Consider the following 17,484-nt stretch of genomic DNA (forward strand, 5'->3'; position numbering starts at 1 on the left):
TTAATCAATAGAGACAAGAAACGTAGTACGCTTTTTCCTTATACGACGACCCCACTTACAAATTAAAAAGGTGCCAATTGCTAGATTACTAAATGACAAGAATAAATAGCGAAGGAGCAACAAATTCTCTTCCTCCTTTTTTGCGGGGAATTTTCCTATTAGATTTACCGAATTTTCGAAACTGCTATACGTTATAATTAAAAAAGAAAAAATAGTTTGCTATAGATACTTACAAAGTTACTCGTAAATTAACCAAGTGCCAATTACTAGTAGCAAAAATTATATATCGATAGATCCTTAAATTTGTGTATCGGATTTACTAAAATTATTGAACTAATTATAATTATAATTTATTATAATTATATTAATATATATTATAATGGAAATATTATAAAAAAAGTGTACTATTACTAACATTTCAAAACATTTCCACTAATCTTACATTAGAAAACAAGAGAAGTTCCAATACAAATGTACAAATCAGTACGTATATAAAATACGAAAATTTCATAATAATATTTTCCTTCAAAATAGAGAAAACCTCTATCTATTAACATCGTGCTACGAAATAGGAAAGAGTGTATTATTTCTACTGAAGAAAACCGGGGAAACCATTTATCTCAATTTCAACAACACGAGCTATTTCGCTGACGAAGATAATTCCCGAATTCGAAGAAAGCGTGCGCCTTCAGCTTACATAACAGTTAGCGAAATGCAACCGAAGCTTAATCAAACTGGACTAACACGCACGTGCTATGGATGCTATAATGCCGGCAATGTTGGTCAGGTTATCCGAAGCCAACTAAATTCGTTACCATAAGCAGTTAGAAAGCTTGTTTCACTCAAAGGTTATTTTCCGTTTTTTCTTATTCACTTTTACGTTCAAATCCACTCCGTCTTATCTATCGTAATAAATCGCTGTGCTAATAATAATTTAAGCATCATAATATGATCACACGTGCTGCTCTACGACTCACTATTTTTCTGTCATTTACGAACATGTAACAAAAAATGTTTTAAGCCGTCGAGGTGTCGAGTGTGCTACAAATGATGACAAAAAAATGTCCGAAAACAGTTTGTTTTCATAGCGAAACCAGGCTCACCTTAGGCAACATAAATAGGACCATACGTTGTATTTTTTTATGAAATTGGACTTACGACAAATTCCAAAAGCATATTGCATGATATTTTTACCAACCTGATATTACATTTAATACTAGGTAGGTAATGGAAATAATATTTCATTCGTTGATACATTTCAGGATATTACATACAGGTCAGAAACAGAGAATTATTACAGCATGTAGTGTTATACGCCCAGACACTCTAATAACAGCAAGTCATTCAAACTTCTGCAAAAGAGCAAAATGTTGTACTATGGAAGGCGATATGAAATTTGAACAATTTGCAAGTGTACTTACATTACAAACCTGGTATCAAGTTCATATTATAAAATAAAATATTGTGTAATATGCTTTTTTAATTTGCCATTAAGTTTCCTACACTTTCACGAAGAAAAACAACATATGGTCCTATTTATGTTACACAAGCTGACCTTGCTTTCGTTCTGAAAATAAAGTATTTTCGGGATTCTTTTTATCGTCATTTGCAGTACACTCGACGATATTAAAGTACTGTTCAAAACACTTTTTATTACATGGCAGCAAATGACAGAAAAATAGTAAATCGCGTTATACGGAACACTTTTGTGTATGTACATAGATTATTACAAAAAGTTATTCGTTTCATAATAATGATATCAACCATCAAATGTCTATAAATATATAAGTTTAAGAAAATTATATTTGCATCAGTGTATGTTTAATGAATCTATCAGATAAATTTTCAAGAATCTTTTACTGTTTGATATTTGCCATTAGTAATCGATGATGGCAGTTGATTTGTGCGATTAGATGGTATTAGGTGGAAAGAAGGAAATAAAATTTTTATTAATATAATACAAATTTTAAATACAAAAACTTATTACATAATTCATTTATTTCCTATATACATACTTTTCATATAAACTATTCTTGTAATGAAGATTTATATTTTCCAATGATCTTTGACTACATGGATATTAAAGTTTGTTTTTATGCCTTACAACATAAAGCTTCGTGATCAAACGATAGCCAGCATGAATAACAAATATCAAGTCTACATGATTCAACAAAAGTTATGCTTATTTAAACAGTTAATTCAGCTTGCTTTACGTCATATTGTAAAGTACGATATATACTACTATTAATAGTAATCATTGATCAAAGTTCACTATTCTCTTTTAATTATCTCCTTATGTAAATATGGTTATGTTTTTTAATTTGATAGTCTGTATATTCACTGATCCGTAAAATTAATTGTCAAATTAAGACATTAAAACACTATTATTAGTTATTTTAAATATGATATGTATCTATTTTTATCATTTTCAAAAGATCATAAATTCAATTTGTATCATTCATAATTGCTTGAAAAAAATTAACCATCCTTGACCGATTTGCGATATAAAGGACGCATATAACGCCGTGGGGCTAATTAGCAGTGTAAGCAAATAAATTTTTACGATGAAGGAGTGGTAGTTACGCAGGCTCTCTTCTGTTCTTAATCGATTAGCGGTTAAAGCGTGCGCCAGACCTTCGGCCATAGCAATGTTGGTTTCGCGCGTGTAACACCGAGGATTCATCGATTCGTCGTTTTATTGCTTTGGATCAATTGCGCAGATTGAATCATGTGTCATTTGAAATTCAACATTCGATTTAATTCAATGAGTTGTACGTTGTAAGTTTTTATAGGAAGTTGTTTTCTTCCAACTTAATCTTGTTGCTACATTTGGATTCCTTTTTTTACCTCAATTCTTTTTGGTTAAGAAATTTCGCAACTATTTGTAGAAGAACGTACTTTATCCTTTCACTAAAAATATTTGCTTCTCCTAAAATTAAGGATTTTGTTTCCTTTTTTTTTTTTATATTTGGAACTTAATTTCTTGAAAGCAGGCGTCAATAAAAATTGCAAAGTATTACATTGAATAGATGAATCTTGATGTAGTGATTATATTTTAGAAGTTTGAAAATTTTAACTTCAATAAGAATTATTGATGAAGATATTTGAATAAAAGACAGTAAATATTGCAGCATGTAAAATAGGGTTACTCAACCGCATTAACACTTCCATTAGCATCGTAATTATCACTCGTAGTGATAAATGGGTCGAACAGTAGTTTTCAAGTTTCAAACACGTATAATTAACGACATATTTTCAACTTTACTTTTACTGTGAATAACATACACGTATATGAACACAATTCCACCATTATCGGAAACATGTTTTGATATAAAAAATTAAAAAATGGAGAAATAGGAAGTATCTTGAAATCTTCCGAATGTCATCGCCTAAAAAAAGAATTTCTTTCGATCTACCTTATCTTGCCCGGAAAAAAGCACAAAACTTTTATCTCTCCCCGTTTTTCTCCGCAAGAACGAATATCAATCTACGGCAGCCTGATAAGACCACTCACTTTGCTCCATAAATTTTTAAACACCTCGCGTGTGACTCAGTAAGTCCACAATCATTCTTCCGCAAACGCACAGACTTACACAGGTATTCAACTTTTAACGCTTATTATATGTTTAAGATTCATGCTGTATACTAAATTTTTGCTAACTATATATTTGTAGAATATCTTTTGTAATTTTTATAATTTGTATATACATGTCCAAATTTGTTTCAATCTAGCTGACATTCAGATGTTTTCAAAACACTTGAAAATTGTATCTTCCGCATAACCCGCTTTTGAGATATATGAACTTACAAATTGAAGCGCGCAATACAAGGAATTAGCTAAATTGACTGCCCGGTACTGACCGAGTGTTTCAGAAACGTTGAAAAACTGCGTATTAGGATTATGATTATGAGAAACTTCCTTTTTGTGTCTCTGCGGTATACATCGAGCAACGTTAATGTTGGCGATATGAATGTTCATATCTCGATAACAGATGGTGCGAAAGACACGAATTGGAAACGTGTTTTGGAAACGTCTCAATGCCAGCTACCAAGAAATAAAAATACACGTAATAAAAATACAGTTTCCCGTTAAAAAATTTTAATATGAACTTCACAGTATATTTCAAAATTTGACAAGGGTACAGCATATGTCCCGTCGATTTCATGCAATCTCTGAAACATTTTTTCGTATCATTCGTATTTTTCCATGTGTTTGAGCGTTCTCGATTAAACATGACTGTGTATATATATACTGTATACCTATTTATCTATCTATATATATATATATACTTACGATATATAAATGTATATTAAATGCACGCAAGATATAATGTTATAATTCTGTGTTATACATACAATATTAAATTTATGGTAAATGTCTAAATATTAGGTTGCCCGAAAAGTTTCTTTCGTTTTATAAGAAAATAATAGATGCACAACATTTTTTGTTCTATCGGAACAAATGTAACAGGAATATAAAACAAAAATTGTTACGCACCCATTATTTTCTTATAAAACGAAAAAAAACTTTTCCTACCTACCTAATATTTACCAGTATATGTGATTACCTCCAACCTAATATTTTCAGTGAATCGCTATATATATTTTACGAAACTAATCTCAAAGTTATTAACGTAAAATCTTTTAAAAACATATGAATTTGCTGGTAGCTAGATGTGATTAAATCGTAGAATACAGTATGAGGTGTTAGCTATTATTATCGTTTCGACTAATTGCATGTCCTTTCTGGCGAACATATAATACAACATCGCGCCGTGTGCGTATTGCTTTTTCCACTCTCGTTGAGCCTCGGAGGTAGTCGAGTTCTGGAGAGAGAAACGTCGTCAGTTCAGTCAGTCGAGTCAGTTTACTTTGAACCGTCGCGTCGTACAGTGTGGATTTCCTTCGCGTTCTCTCAGTCGACGCGTTATTTATAAACTTCGCGTCCGATTCATCAGGCTTTCTCAAACCGACCGAAAGTATGCGGTGATTTCAGTGGCGCATTTCAGTGGCGCGTTTCAATGATATCGAACCGGTGCCGTAATTCCGTACTGTTGGTGTGAATTAAGAAAATTGTTCCGTTTCACGAGGATCGTTGCTCAACCATGCCATCCAGGCGAGGTAAAAATCCTCTCTGTTGTATACTTACTACCGTCTTCTTGTGTATGAATGTATGTACATACTTTGCTGCGCGTGCGACGAACTATCGTGACGAATGGAAACGTGCAGGATTTAATTAGCGTGTCGTTTATGGGCATATAGGGTGTTCCAAGCATAGAATTAATTATTTTAACAGTGTTTTTATACTTGATAAAGTGAATATTTGAAAGTTGTATACTTACTATCGTCTTGTTGATGAATGGAAACGTACAAGATTTAATTGGAAAACTCTTTGCGGCTATAAATATATATAGGGTGATCTAAAAATCAATCCCCCGATTTTTCAGATACTTCCGAACGACAGACAAAAGAATGTTTTGAACAAAAGTTAATCAACTTTCAATCGACTATAAAGTTGCAATATTAAAAAGTTCTTCATATTGCAATTTGCAGTCGATTGCAGACAAAAGAATGTTTTGAACAAAACTTAATCAACTTTCAATCGACTGCAAATTGCAATATAAAAAACTTTTTAATATTGCAACTTTATAGTCGATTGAAAGTTGATTAACTTTTGTTCAAAACATTCTTTTGTCTATCGATCGGAAGTGTTTGAAAAATCGGAGGGACTAATTTTTAGACCATCCTGTGTATATAGGGGAGTCCAAATATAGAATTAGTTAGTCTTAGGATGTATTTATACTTGATGAATTGAGTTTAAAAGTCGTATATTTACTATCATTTTTTTATACACTGTTGCATCTGCGACTTTTGATTTGTGGATCTAAAAGGCACAGCCGAATAACACGTGAAAGCGGACACAACGTGATTTCTTATGAAAAAATAAGAAAATAATAAAGTTTCTTATTTTTGGTTTAGTTTTCGAGAAAATCGAGTTTGAAAATTCATCAATCATGCTTGATCATAGCTAATTGCTATGGTATGGATATGAGTAAACAATCAATAGGATGTTATTCTGGAAAAGAAATAGAAGGAATAGAAAGGAAAATAAGTAAAACATATGAAATACAATTTTTTCGTTTAACGCTTTATTTTCAAGAAAATAGAGTTCGAACATGTTTATATTCGACTTATTTTCACACGTAGAATGACCTCATATCGATTATTTAATCCTCTGTAATCCGGAATTAGCCATGTCCAGCTATACTTGATAAATTTTCAAAATCGATTTTCTCATAAACTAACCCGAGAACGAAAAAGTTTTATTCTATATTTCTTTCTTATTTTCTTGCAAGGAATCATGTCCTGCACGCTTTTACATGTTATTCGGCCGTATCCTGTATAAGGTGTCCCAACATAAAATTAACTACAGCGATGTACATATTTATATTATGATAAATTTATCGAACGATTCACACGACAGAACAAACACGAACGTAGAAATGCGGAGCATGGCTGTAAAGTGTGCGCACATGGAATGTTCCAAGTATTTACGTATAGGGGAGTGAATCAAGGATACGCTTCGATAACTGGATGCATTGTTATGTGCGCAACATCCTCGCTTATATAGGGTGTTCCAGTAATCCTGGTATAATAGGTAAGGGGATGATATTTAGTTAAAAAAAATATGTCGAAAATGTAGAATAAAATTTGTTCGTAAAATGCTTCATTTTCGAGAAAATGGAATTTGAAAATTAATCAAGTACGTGCTTCAGCCCTAGCGATGTTTCCTTACATTTGTATTCGTTTGTAAATGAATTAATATGGAATACGCATACCATGCGTTGCTGAAGGATAATGACGCGTATCAATTCTTCGAAAGCTTGATTTTAAATTCCGGTATAGTGTGCGGATTATGTTCACGCGAGCGAAAATAAAATAGAAAAAGGGGAAATTACACAGTAAGCATGAGGTAGACGCGTCCAGAGACTGCATTTCCTCTGCGAAGGATACAGTTAATTTCGAATGTAGCCTAGTAGAGGAGCATGGCTAGCGGTTTACCATAATTCAACGAGAAAGAAAAACATAGACTCGGATATGCTCCCGGCTTATTTAAAATGCTACCTCCGTAATGGTTGTCGGTCGGTTAGCTTCGTTTTAGAAAGATATTAATTATAGTGCTAATTATTGTAACCGCGTGCAATGCTTATTCGTTATTGTATTTAATCGTGGAAATACGATATTCCATTGGATAATAGAAAAAATTGCGATTCCTCTGTGTTTAAGAAAGCACAAAATAAAATTCAAATGTTTATCATTTACAATAAAATCATATATCATACTGTTATCTATAATAATTATAACAGATTACACTAATTATTAAATTAATTAACATGGAATATTTCTAATATGTACTAGCTTATGTGAAATAATTATAGAAAGAAGTTATCGTTAATCAATCATAAAACAAATATTCCATTGTATCGTCATGCATCAAACACATTAAAAGGTACTGTAAAAGTAGTGCAAACAACACAAGACAGCTTAATATTCATAGATTTTAACAATTCTTTAGAAATTAATATCGTAAGAACAAAATTAATCTAAAACTAAAGCGAAAAAGTTGAAGATGTAATTCAAGAATAAAAGTCATTAGATTTCATAAATTCTATAATTAAGTTTAACTTAAAATCGTCCTTATTCGAATAATTCTCATTAATGAAAAGAGAAACGTAGTGTGTAGAAGGTGAAGAGTGGTAAACAGCCAATTATCCAGGTTTTTGAAATACCTCAAAGTTGCTCGAGTGACAAACACACCGCGTATAAGTTGGTAATTTGAAGGAAGTTGTAAAGGGACGAGAAGCTTGGCACGATGAATGCTGCAACACGTTAACCTCCCTCTTTCGTTATTTTCGTATGTTATTACGTGTGCAGACGCGTATTACAGATGCGCTTCGTTACACAGTCGCGCACGCTTGCTCTTCGAATATTCTCCCTTATGCATCTCTTCTTCCTTCTCTCCTCCTTCTCTTTCTTCTTTTTCTTTTTTCTTTTTATCGCGAACGCAAGCATCCTTTTCGTTTTATATTAAAGACGGTTTTGATTTAATCAAGATCTGAAAAGTATGAGAGATCATTAGTTCAAGTAGTACCGAATAATTGTCTAATCAATAGCGCGTGAAATTCAGTTGATTAAATTTTCTATAATTTAACAGTAGAACTATCAAAGCGATCGAAATGAGCAATTTGTAATTTTTCATAAGCATTTTATAGATTTAGAACATCGGTGTTTAATTTTCTGTAGAAATGTTAGAGATATAGATTACCAGTTTCTAGAGTTTATCAATCTCTATTTTTCCATATAAACGAGATCGTATGTTTCTTTCTAAAATTGTTTGTGAATTATATCGTCCAAGTTCGATTCAGATCGACATTAGCGTTAATCAAGCTCTCACGATGCCCTAATACTGATTATTAACCTTGGCTTTTCTCGACTACGAGCTAATTCTATCATCGCTCATGGAATAATCGCTCCCCCTGTACTAGGGATCTGACCCTGTGTATAGGCAGGGTGATGTTAATTACCGATATCTACAGTGACTTTAACAAGCAAAACATAAAAACATAGCCTCCAAACGATTCAACAAATGAATAGAACAGTACCCGTGGTTTCAAAAGAATTTTCAAATTTTTCTGCGTTATCACAATTTCGGTTGCAAGCGAAATTATAAACGTTTCGTGGCTGACTGATTCACGTAGATTTCGTCGGAGCACCGGTTAAAATGAGATCTCAGCGACGAGGCAACTTGACTGCCTGGAGATGAAACATGGCACTGAAATTTGTCGGAATCTTTACGCCCCGAATATTTCAAGTCTTTTCCTGTATCACTCCACTCGCTACTCTCATCCATTTTCCAAGCTTTTGTTGGAATTTCAGTTACCCGAAATTTACTTACTACTCGCGATGAAAAGAATTCGGAAAACAAGAAGTGGCTTGACAGAAAATTGGTATAATAAAACATCGAGCTTTATGAAAAATATTATAATATTCTCATTTAACTCGATAAATTCATATTTACTACTCCGATTCTGGGTTATGATACTCTTCATGTTATTTCATCGACAAAATAAGCTTTGAAATAATACGTTATTAATGATAAAGAAAAAGAAAGAAGCAATAATTATCTTTACAACAATATCCTTCTTCAAACTTCAATGAACTTTAGAGTTCCATTGATGCGACTGAGATATGTCACTTTTGATGTAAACCAACAAGAGCAAACATAACGATGCTACAATGGTACAAGTGTCTTCGTGTTAGAATTTTTATTAGCCGGAAACTTATTTAATACTTACGATGAAAGGAATTTGGAGAACAGGAAATGGCTTGGAAGAAGAAGGAGAAAAAGAGAGAGGGATAATTGTAATAATCATGGCTTCTCTATTCAGCCTCTTGGCCAGCAATTCGTGATTTGTCATACTACGGTGCTTCGGGTAATTAAAGGATCGACTAATTAGATGATCTTATCCTTAGTAGTTCTGTGTCTCGTTTAAGCTTTTGAGGTCTTTCCAAAGATTACTCGAAAGTAGTTCTACGATTGTTTTAGTTGTGTTCAGTTGAACTTCTATAATATGGTTTGCATCAGATAAGGAATTAAATAAAATTTGCTGTAATTACTCTCATTGCAAGTTGCATGAATAAAGCTGAAAAGAATAGACAACGATTGTAAACGAAGACAGAAATTGGCATAGCTACACAAAGTTGCATACATCCTTCAATTCAAGAGGCTGTCTTCCCGAACAAAAGAGCTTTTTGTCAAGACTTGTTTTACCATCGATCTGGATTCAAATCCTTTCTTTTTGTTCAGAACCCTCGTTCGCAATCTATACACATAAACCCTGTCCTGTACTATTTTCATTCGACGATTTCTCTCTCACATCTTTTTACAGTGCATTACTTCCTGTTCCTCTTTTCTTGTTCATAGAACCTTTACGATAAATCAATGAAAAGAAATTTCGCAAGTCATTTAATCATAGATAGTAAATGGTAATAAATATGGAAAACACGAATTGCGTTGGTTTCATGTGAATTTTTTATTCACGCTAGGCGGAACACTGATGAATTGTGATTACAATCTTATATTTCTAATGCATATTTTATAATATCTGCGATGTAATAAATATAATTATTTTTTCGAAAGGAACGATAACGATATAATGTATAAAATGTGTTACACAATAAGATGAATACCTTTTTTGTTTATTCCCTTACATCCGATTGATCGAAGAAGTTTGCACCTATAAGTCTTTTGTATCTTATATGCATTTGCATATTTTAGACTTAAACAGCATGTAATTGTAAGTATTAAATTCCATTGAATATGAAATAAAATCTAATTATGCATCAGTTTAATGAAATCATAATTACTGTACCTCCATGGGTTAATATTAGGAAACTCAGTTATTTCTAATGTAATTAAAAAATTATTTGCTTAAAAAATGACGACATGTCCCATATGAAAATTTGCTAATCTCCAAGATAATACTATGTATTTACATTCTCTTAATTACGATAGCTGATATAAAGCTAGCATTTATATCTACGATACAAATTTATTGATTTATCGCTTCATAGGCAAATTCAGTAAATTTTATATTATACTGTAAGATTATTAAATATTTGATATCTCAATAGGTATATAAAGTTCTATTAAGTATAGATTCTGTGGCCACGACAGAGCAAACAGTCAATTTGATCAAGATTCCTTGTTTACTTTTTTCTTCTATATAATTCTGTTGCTCGACAAATATTTGTACGATTTTGAAATGTAGTGACGTGACCTACCACAACACAACTCTGAACAATGTATGACGTCATGACCTAAAGGGTTTCTTGTCCAAGGTCAGTGGGAGAAGCTTGGCCTAATTGCAACGTTGTATCTTAAATTCTGAAAAGAATGCTTCTAACAAACATTCTGACTTTCGTTCTTGCAATTCTAGGTACACTCAAGAGAAAAAAAGTCATTTTTATATTATATATATTAGGTTTCTTTCGTTTTATTAGGAAATAATAGATCCATAACATTATTTGTTTTATATTATTTTTTCGAATCATGTACGATCCATTTTATTCTATTGCAACGGGAAAAAACTTTTGAAACAACCTAATACGTTATATTATATATATTATATTTTATATTATATCATTTTTATTATATATAATAGGTATTTTTCCCTTTATTATCGATATGTTAATCTTTCTACTTTACATTGAAATCTTTTAATATAAATGATTTGAAAATATATTTATAAAGAATGACCTAATTTACAAACGAAAAATGTAGAATTAATCTTTTTTAGAATTTTTCTGGTATTAGTTCTTTTTCTGATATTAAAATTAATTTGTTTGCGATTATTATCTTCGAGGAGAGAAAATTATAATGGCTGAAAATCTGCGATATAAATTCTTCTTCGGACGTTTAAAAATCTGGTAATTTACCTAAAAGCTTTCGCATTCAGCCTCTAAAGTAAGCCAAAAGTGTAAACAAAACTGGGAAATAATGGAGCATTATATCGCAACGTTTCCTGCACGCATATAATTGAAAAATGGGATATTCCAAATTAAGTTTTGCTGTGAATATAATTGGAAAAATATCTTTTTAAATTAAATTTCAATTATGAAATTATAACTTGTCTAAAATAATCAAACGATAATTTTTACGTTATGCAACGGTTAATACGATAAATTGACATTAATTCGCTGATTTATCGAAATTCAATACTGGTCTTAACCTACATCTATATTTAGGGAATTACTTTGTGCTCTAGAGTATAAGATAAAATATTGGCTAAATTATTAAATCACCAAGTTACTAAATTATTAAATTTCGGATTAATGGTACAACATTTTTTCACTCAAAAGAATTTATTAAAGATTATTGTAATATACATAATTACATTATAATATATAAATATGTAATTACTAATTATTAAATTACTAAGTTAGTAAATAGTTAAATGTTAGCTCAATGTCAACGATTAATTATAATAATCTTCTCCATTTCAAAAAAATTTCCTCTTTTTAAATTCTTAACAAAACTTTCAATTAAATTCTTTATAAAACTTTCGATGTATAATAGTCACACTTTACTTTCAATCTCTTTATCAAAGCAAGGAAAAAAACGCATTAGCCCATTTATTTCGATCGTGCCGTAAAATTGAGTGTATTATACGGATACCGCACATAAATTCAAGGACGAAATGAAAACAGTAACCAGGTCGATCTCCAGTAACCTCGTGTCGACGACAAATTACCATTTGCAATCTTTCATTGCCAAACGCTCCGACTTCAATAATTAGCAAATTGAAACTTATTAAACCTCTATCATAGTTATCAATCTTCGTTTATTATCATTCATTCCATTTAATAATGCATTATTTATATAGCGCCAGAAATAGATAGGTAAGCGTTGATTAAAATAAGTTTTAGCTGATTACTGAAAGCAAATACGTATATATGTAGTTTAGTTAATAACTTATTGAAGTATAATTTTGCATATACAAACCGTGGAATAGAATTAATATTCAGTCCATAAAATCTACAAATTTTATTTTCTATTTACTTTATGTTTCTTACGATATTTGTATCTTTCAAAAATATTCCTCCAGTTTTATTTCACCTTTTTCCTTTAAAAAGTAGATATTTCTTTCCTTAGAAGTTGTTTCTTTATTTACCGAAATATTTCTTTCTTTCGATAAAAATTGCCTCATTTTCCTGATTCGACAAAAAACTAGGCGATCGATAAGACGATGTCGGACCGAAGGGGAAAATTTCTCGGTGTTTGCCGAGTATGTTGACCCGCACTGGTTCGTTGAAAGTCATCAGACTACCCAGAAGATGATTCCATGAATGACACACTCACACGTTCACACCGTTCGCGAATCTATTTCACTTGGTAAGGGTATTGAAAACATGAATTGCTCAACGTGTTGCTACAGAAAGAAGCTCATTTTCCTACACAATCATGTTGCCGGGCCTCTTTGAGACGCTCCAGAGAACTACTTCGAGGAACCAGTTAAGAAGTTCCAGGCGAGAGGTCAACTCGCACCCTATTTCCTCTAAAGTACACTATCGTTCATAAGTATTACATCAAGACATTTGTTGGTTTCATAATATACACGTGGCAATTGAAATAATCAATCGGTCAGAATTTTTTACTCATGAACAATTGACAAAAATTTGTGTCTAGATCTTAAATTAAGTTTAGAACATTTACATTCATTAAAATGTGCTTATACACGTAAAGACACAAGTGTTTATTGATTTCGTTATTGAATTAAAATGAAACATGTTCCTGTATAGTAAGTTGGGAAAATTGATCGTAACATAGTATCGTGTGGTTACGTAACACAAAACTATCGACAACCTGTCGATAGCTGTCAGTCACGTAGAAGTGAGCATCATTTTGTAATAGAAAATATTATCTTACTTGCTGAAGCTTTCCACATAAATTGGACATTTCAATAAGAACGAACTACATATATGTGTGAAACGAAATCAACAAATTTCTCTTAATTATAAATTAAGCCTTTGCATCAAATCAATATTAATAAATGATAAATAACTGCGGTGTTTTACGCGTTTATTCGAAATTTAAAGATACAAAAGTACAAAAAAGAGAATGTATGTGCTACACGAAAATATATAAAATGTATAAAACGAATCTTCCTACTTAAATTGTATTTCTATAGTTATGTTCATAAAGATATATATTTCCATAAAAACCCGCAATCTGATAATAAAAATCTTTGTCGAATCAATTACAGAAAACCCGTGACTTTTCTTTAACACGTTGGCATCACGCGCAAAAATGGACAAGTTTCAAGAAACAAAATTTCAGTCCTAACGAAGAACCACACCTCTGTTCAGCAGACAGCATGTTAAACTTTTATATATTCTTCCATCAGAATATTTCTAGAATTATGACACAGTTCGTATTTTTATACAATGTCATCGTTCTTGCTTCTATAAATGAAGATATAATTACGATTGGAGAATTGGGTCAGAAAGATATTTCTTCTCGGGCCGAAAAGATGAGGACGAAGCGCATAGTTGGTTCCAAAAGGAATTCGATACACGTAAAGTTCTTACTTGTTCCTCGACGATTCGTGTACGAGGTTGCTTTTAAGGCCATCCATTTCCTCGGTTGTTCTATTCCCAGCATTGTTCTTGCTGCATCGCGACACAAATTCCCGCCAAACAGATTTCTGATCTCTTGCTATTGCGCGTGCCTTAATGAACAATCTGTTTAAAAGTAGTTTACCTCTGTCCTTTCTCTTGACAACAGTTTCAAGCTGTTAAGGACCAAGCAACAGTTCATCATAATGTTACGCGTGCTTCAATTTCTTTAAATTTCATAAAATTGTAGAATTTAGATGAAAGAAACGGTGATGAGCAAATCTTTCGAATTCTCCTTCAAAGCTACGACGTTAAAGCACGGAATTCGATAATGTAAAATGATTGATAAAGATTTGCAAGCAAAATGTTGCGTAAACAACGTTAGCTTATAATGGATTAAGATGAAATGTAATGTTTTAAATGATAATATAAAAAGCACGATTATCTGCTTAGATAGAGAAAGAAATCTCGTGCATTCCTATTGATTGCACTTAGCTTAATCGAAAAATCATGATAAAGGAAATTAGGTAATGTGCCTTTTTTGTTACTTTTACGGAAATGTAGCCTAATGTGCTGTACATGACTTGTATAAGAAAAACACTTGAATAATGTATATTGGAAAATGTTGTACGATGTGTATATAACCCGAAGGTTGCCTTATCGTTAACCGACGTTTATCTGCAGGTTTTAAATGGATTTTCCTTGGAAATTTATTTCGTATGTGTAGATATCGACACAAAATAAAGGCTTTACTTGTTAATTTATAAATATATGTTAGCCTGTATAATAATAGATAATAGATTCATGAATGTAGATAATAGGGATTATTTAAAGAACTATCCGTTTTTGAATCAATCTTTAAATATCACAAAGAATTATCTTGTATTTTTTCTTAGCGTTTCACACTACAGTTTTCTACAGGTTACAGAAAGTAAATATTCCTTCCTATAGTGTAATTATGTACTTTACAAAGAGAAAGGTGAATACACGTAAAACTCCTTTTATCATACTCGCGCCATAAACACTACATAAAAATAACATTCTTGTGTAACCACATCAACATTGACTACGTTATTTTTATATGAAACTATGAACTTTGTTTGTCTCGTTGCTATCGAGACCGATTATCACAATCGAGGTTGTCGACGCTACTCTCTATATGTTTCATTTGTTAAATAAACTATTTTGTTAAACAACTAATGATACTGCGTATACATATTGATTTTGATACTGAGAATTTTATTCTCGGCTATTTTGTTTTATTATGCCATATTAAGAAGAATTATCAATTTCTGAATTCCGAAAATTGTAGAATAAAACCGTTACAATTTTATTTCATCGTTTATAAATTGCCTTAAAATAATTCACGTTAATCACGTTTATTCGTACCTTCCAATGTTATCGACATTCTTTATCGTGATCGTAACACACAAAACACAGACATTCCAACACGTTTCTGTCGAGCATGATGTCACTAATATGGAAGATGATCGAAAAAAAAAATAGCCCGATCAAAGATGAACTTTTCTCCATTTTTTACCAATTAACGATGAATCAACATGTATATGTTAAATAGCAATAAACATGATCGTAGTTACTTATCCTTTCATCTCGGTCAAATATCGTAGCTTTTTATATTAAGATGTCGGGTTAAAAATTTAAAAAATTCAGAAACAAATGATGTACCAGTGAGAAAAGATCAAACAAATGCAATCATGTTTTTACTCTTGGGCACATGTTGATAATCGTGACATAATGAAACAAAACGAACGTGGTGATTCATCTGGAATTGTTTTTCATCGACTGCTTTTTTCCCTTCTTTTCTTTCTTCATAGTCGATTATGTAAAGACGATGATTAATCGTTGACGTCCCAGCGTCACGAGACATCGATCTATCAACGAATTGCATTTCGTGTATTTTTAGTCTTTCCAGTTAAGTTTACAAGCGGAGTTTACTTTCTCTACTTTTATATTTATTTTCCTTATTAACGTTTAATTGGTCTTACGCAATGGAAATTAATGCAGTTGGGGCTTGTTCAACTGCTTTATTTAGTTATATTGGGAACAAAGTAATTAAAGATCGGAATTTTCTAGACAAGTAAACTTTAAGAGAAAATGACAAAAACTCGGAATATTTTGTTTTCATAGTTCATGTGAAATATATATATATTATTTATTTCTAAATTAATATCATTAATATTGTATAAATATAAAAAATTAACAGCTTGAAATCGCTAAGAAATGTGCAATATCATAAAATCTTTAATTATTCATAAAAGGCAATAAATTGAATTGCTCAAAATCTTTCCAAAAAAGTCTACATTCCCTCAATGACCAGAATAACCAAATTTTTCTACAATTTTAACTACACCTCTATCAATTAACCACCAACAAGCTCATTCCTAATCTGTCATCCATCTGAAACGAAGAAGAAACACTGGACAGAAGTCGACAAGCAAACAAAGAACAACACGAGATCGAGGAAGCCAGTAAAAAGAAGCGAAAGGACGAAAAATGTTAAAGAAGAAGCATAAACCGCGGAATGCTGCCAGGCAAGAGGATCGAAAGGCCTTTAAGCTCCACGCGGAGGAGGAGAAGGTCGGATCAAGGCTTCGTGGAGTTCGATTTTCGGCGTCTCGAGCGAAAAACAGATGAACCAAATGGTTTCCTGTTTCGTCTCTCACGCGAGAATTCTATGTGTATGTGAGCGCGTGCAGTTCAGAGCGTGACGAGTAGCGATGGGCTTAAGTACGTCGCAAATAGATTCAAACATCGATCATCTGGTCTTAAATCCTATAAACCATGGCTTCGCAACTTTTGTAGGCCGAGACAAACCCACTTTAGTCAACGTTAATTTTTTTCCTGACCCACTCGAAGATTACACGGAATGTAATTGCAGTCGAGAATTGATCGATAAGCAATTCAAAATTACTTTAACATAGATCTGCGGAAAACTAAACAGAAACAGTAATTCTCACGCGATCTTTAACTTACAATCGTTCATCCGACGATTCTCGATGAGTAAGAGTAAAACTCTTTCAATGAACATGTAATTACTCCCATATTTTAGTATTTAACGCGATTCGTACTTTAGGAACCCACGCTTTATACTAATTTATAGAGCGATTCACAAAAGTTTCTCCACGTTTACCATAAAAGATTTGTATGTCTTTGTTGGTAATTTCACTAGCATTGATAATAAGGTACGATACATTGTGATCATATTGATAAAATTTGAAACGAATCTCAAAATGTATATGAAATTTGTGTCTGTTCTTTTGACACATTCCGATACTGACGCATATG

The 17,484-nt window shown here is 32.0% G+C and overlaps 1 protein-coding gene across 4 annotated transcripts in view; it reads left to right on the forward strand.

The window, feature by feature from the left end:
* LOC132906943 (protein kinase C and casein kinase substrate in neurons protein 1) overlaps positions 1 to 17,484 on the forward strand; it is a 58,112-nt gene that overhangs the window by 26,122 nt on the left and 14,506 nt on the right. The window contains exon 1 of one of the 4 annotated variants that reach the window (XM_060959621.1): positions 4,847 to 5,121. The exons of the other annotated variants lie outside the window; for them this stretch is intronic. The gene's annotated coding sequence lies outside the window, so the exon portion shown is untranslated. Of the gene's footprint in view, positions 1 to 4,846; positions 5,122 to 17,484 lie in introns of those variants that run through there. 4 annotated transcript variants of the gene reach the window in all.

The sequence above is a fragment of the Bombus pascuorum genome, chromosome 5, assembly GCF_905332965.1.
Source record: "Bombus pascuorum chromosome 5, iyBomPasc1.1, whole genome shotgun sequence".
Taxonomy (NCBI): Eukaryota; Metazoa; Arthropoda; class Insecta; order Hymenoptera; family Apidae; genus Bombus; species Bombus pascuorum.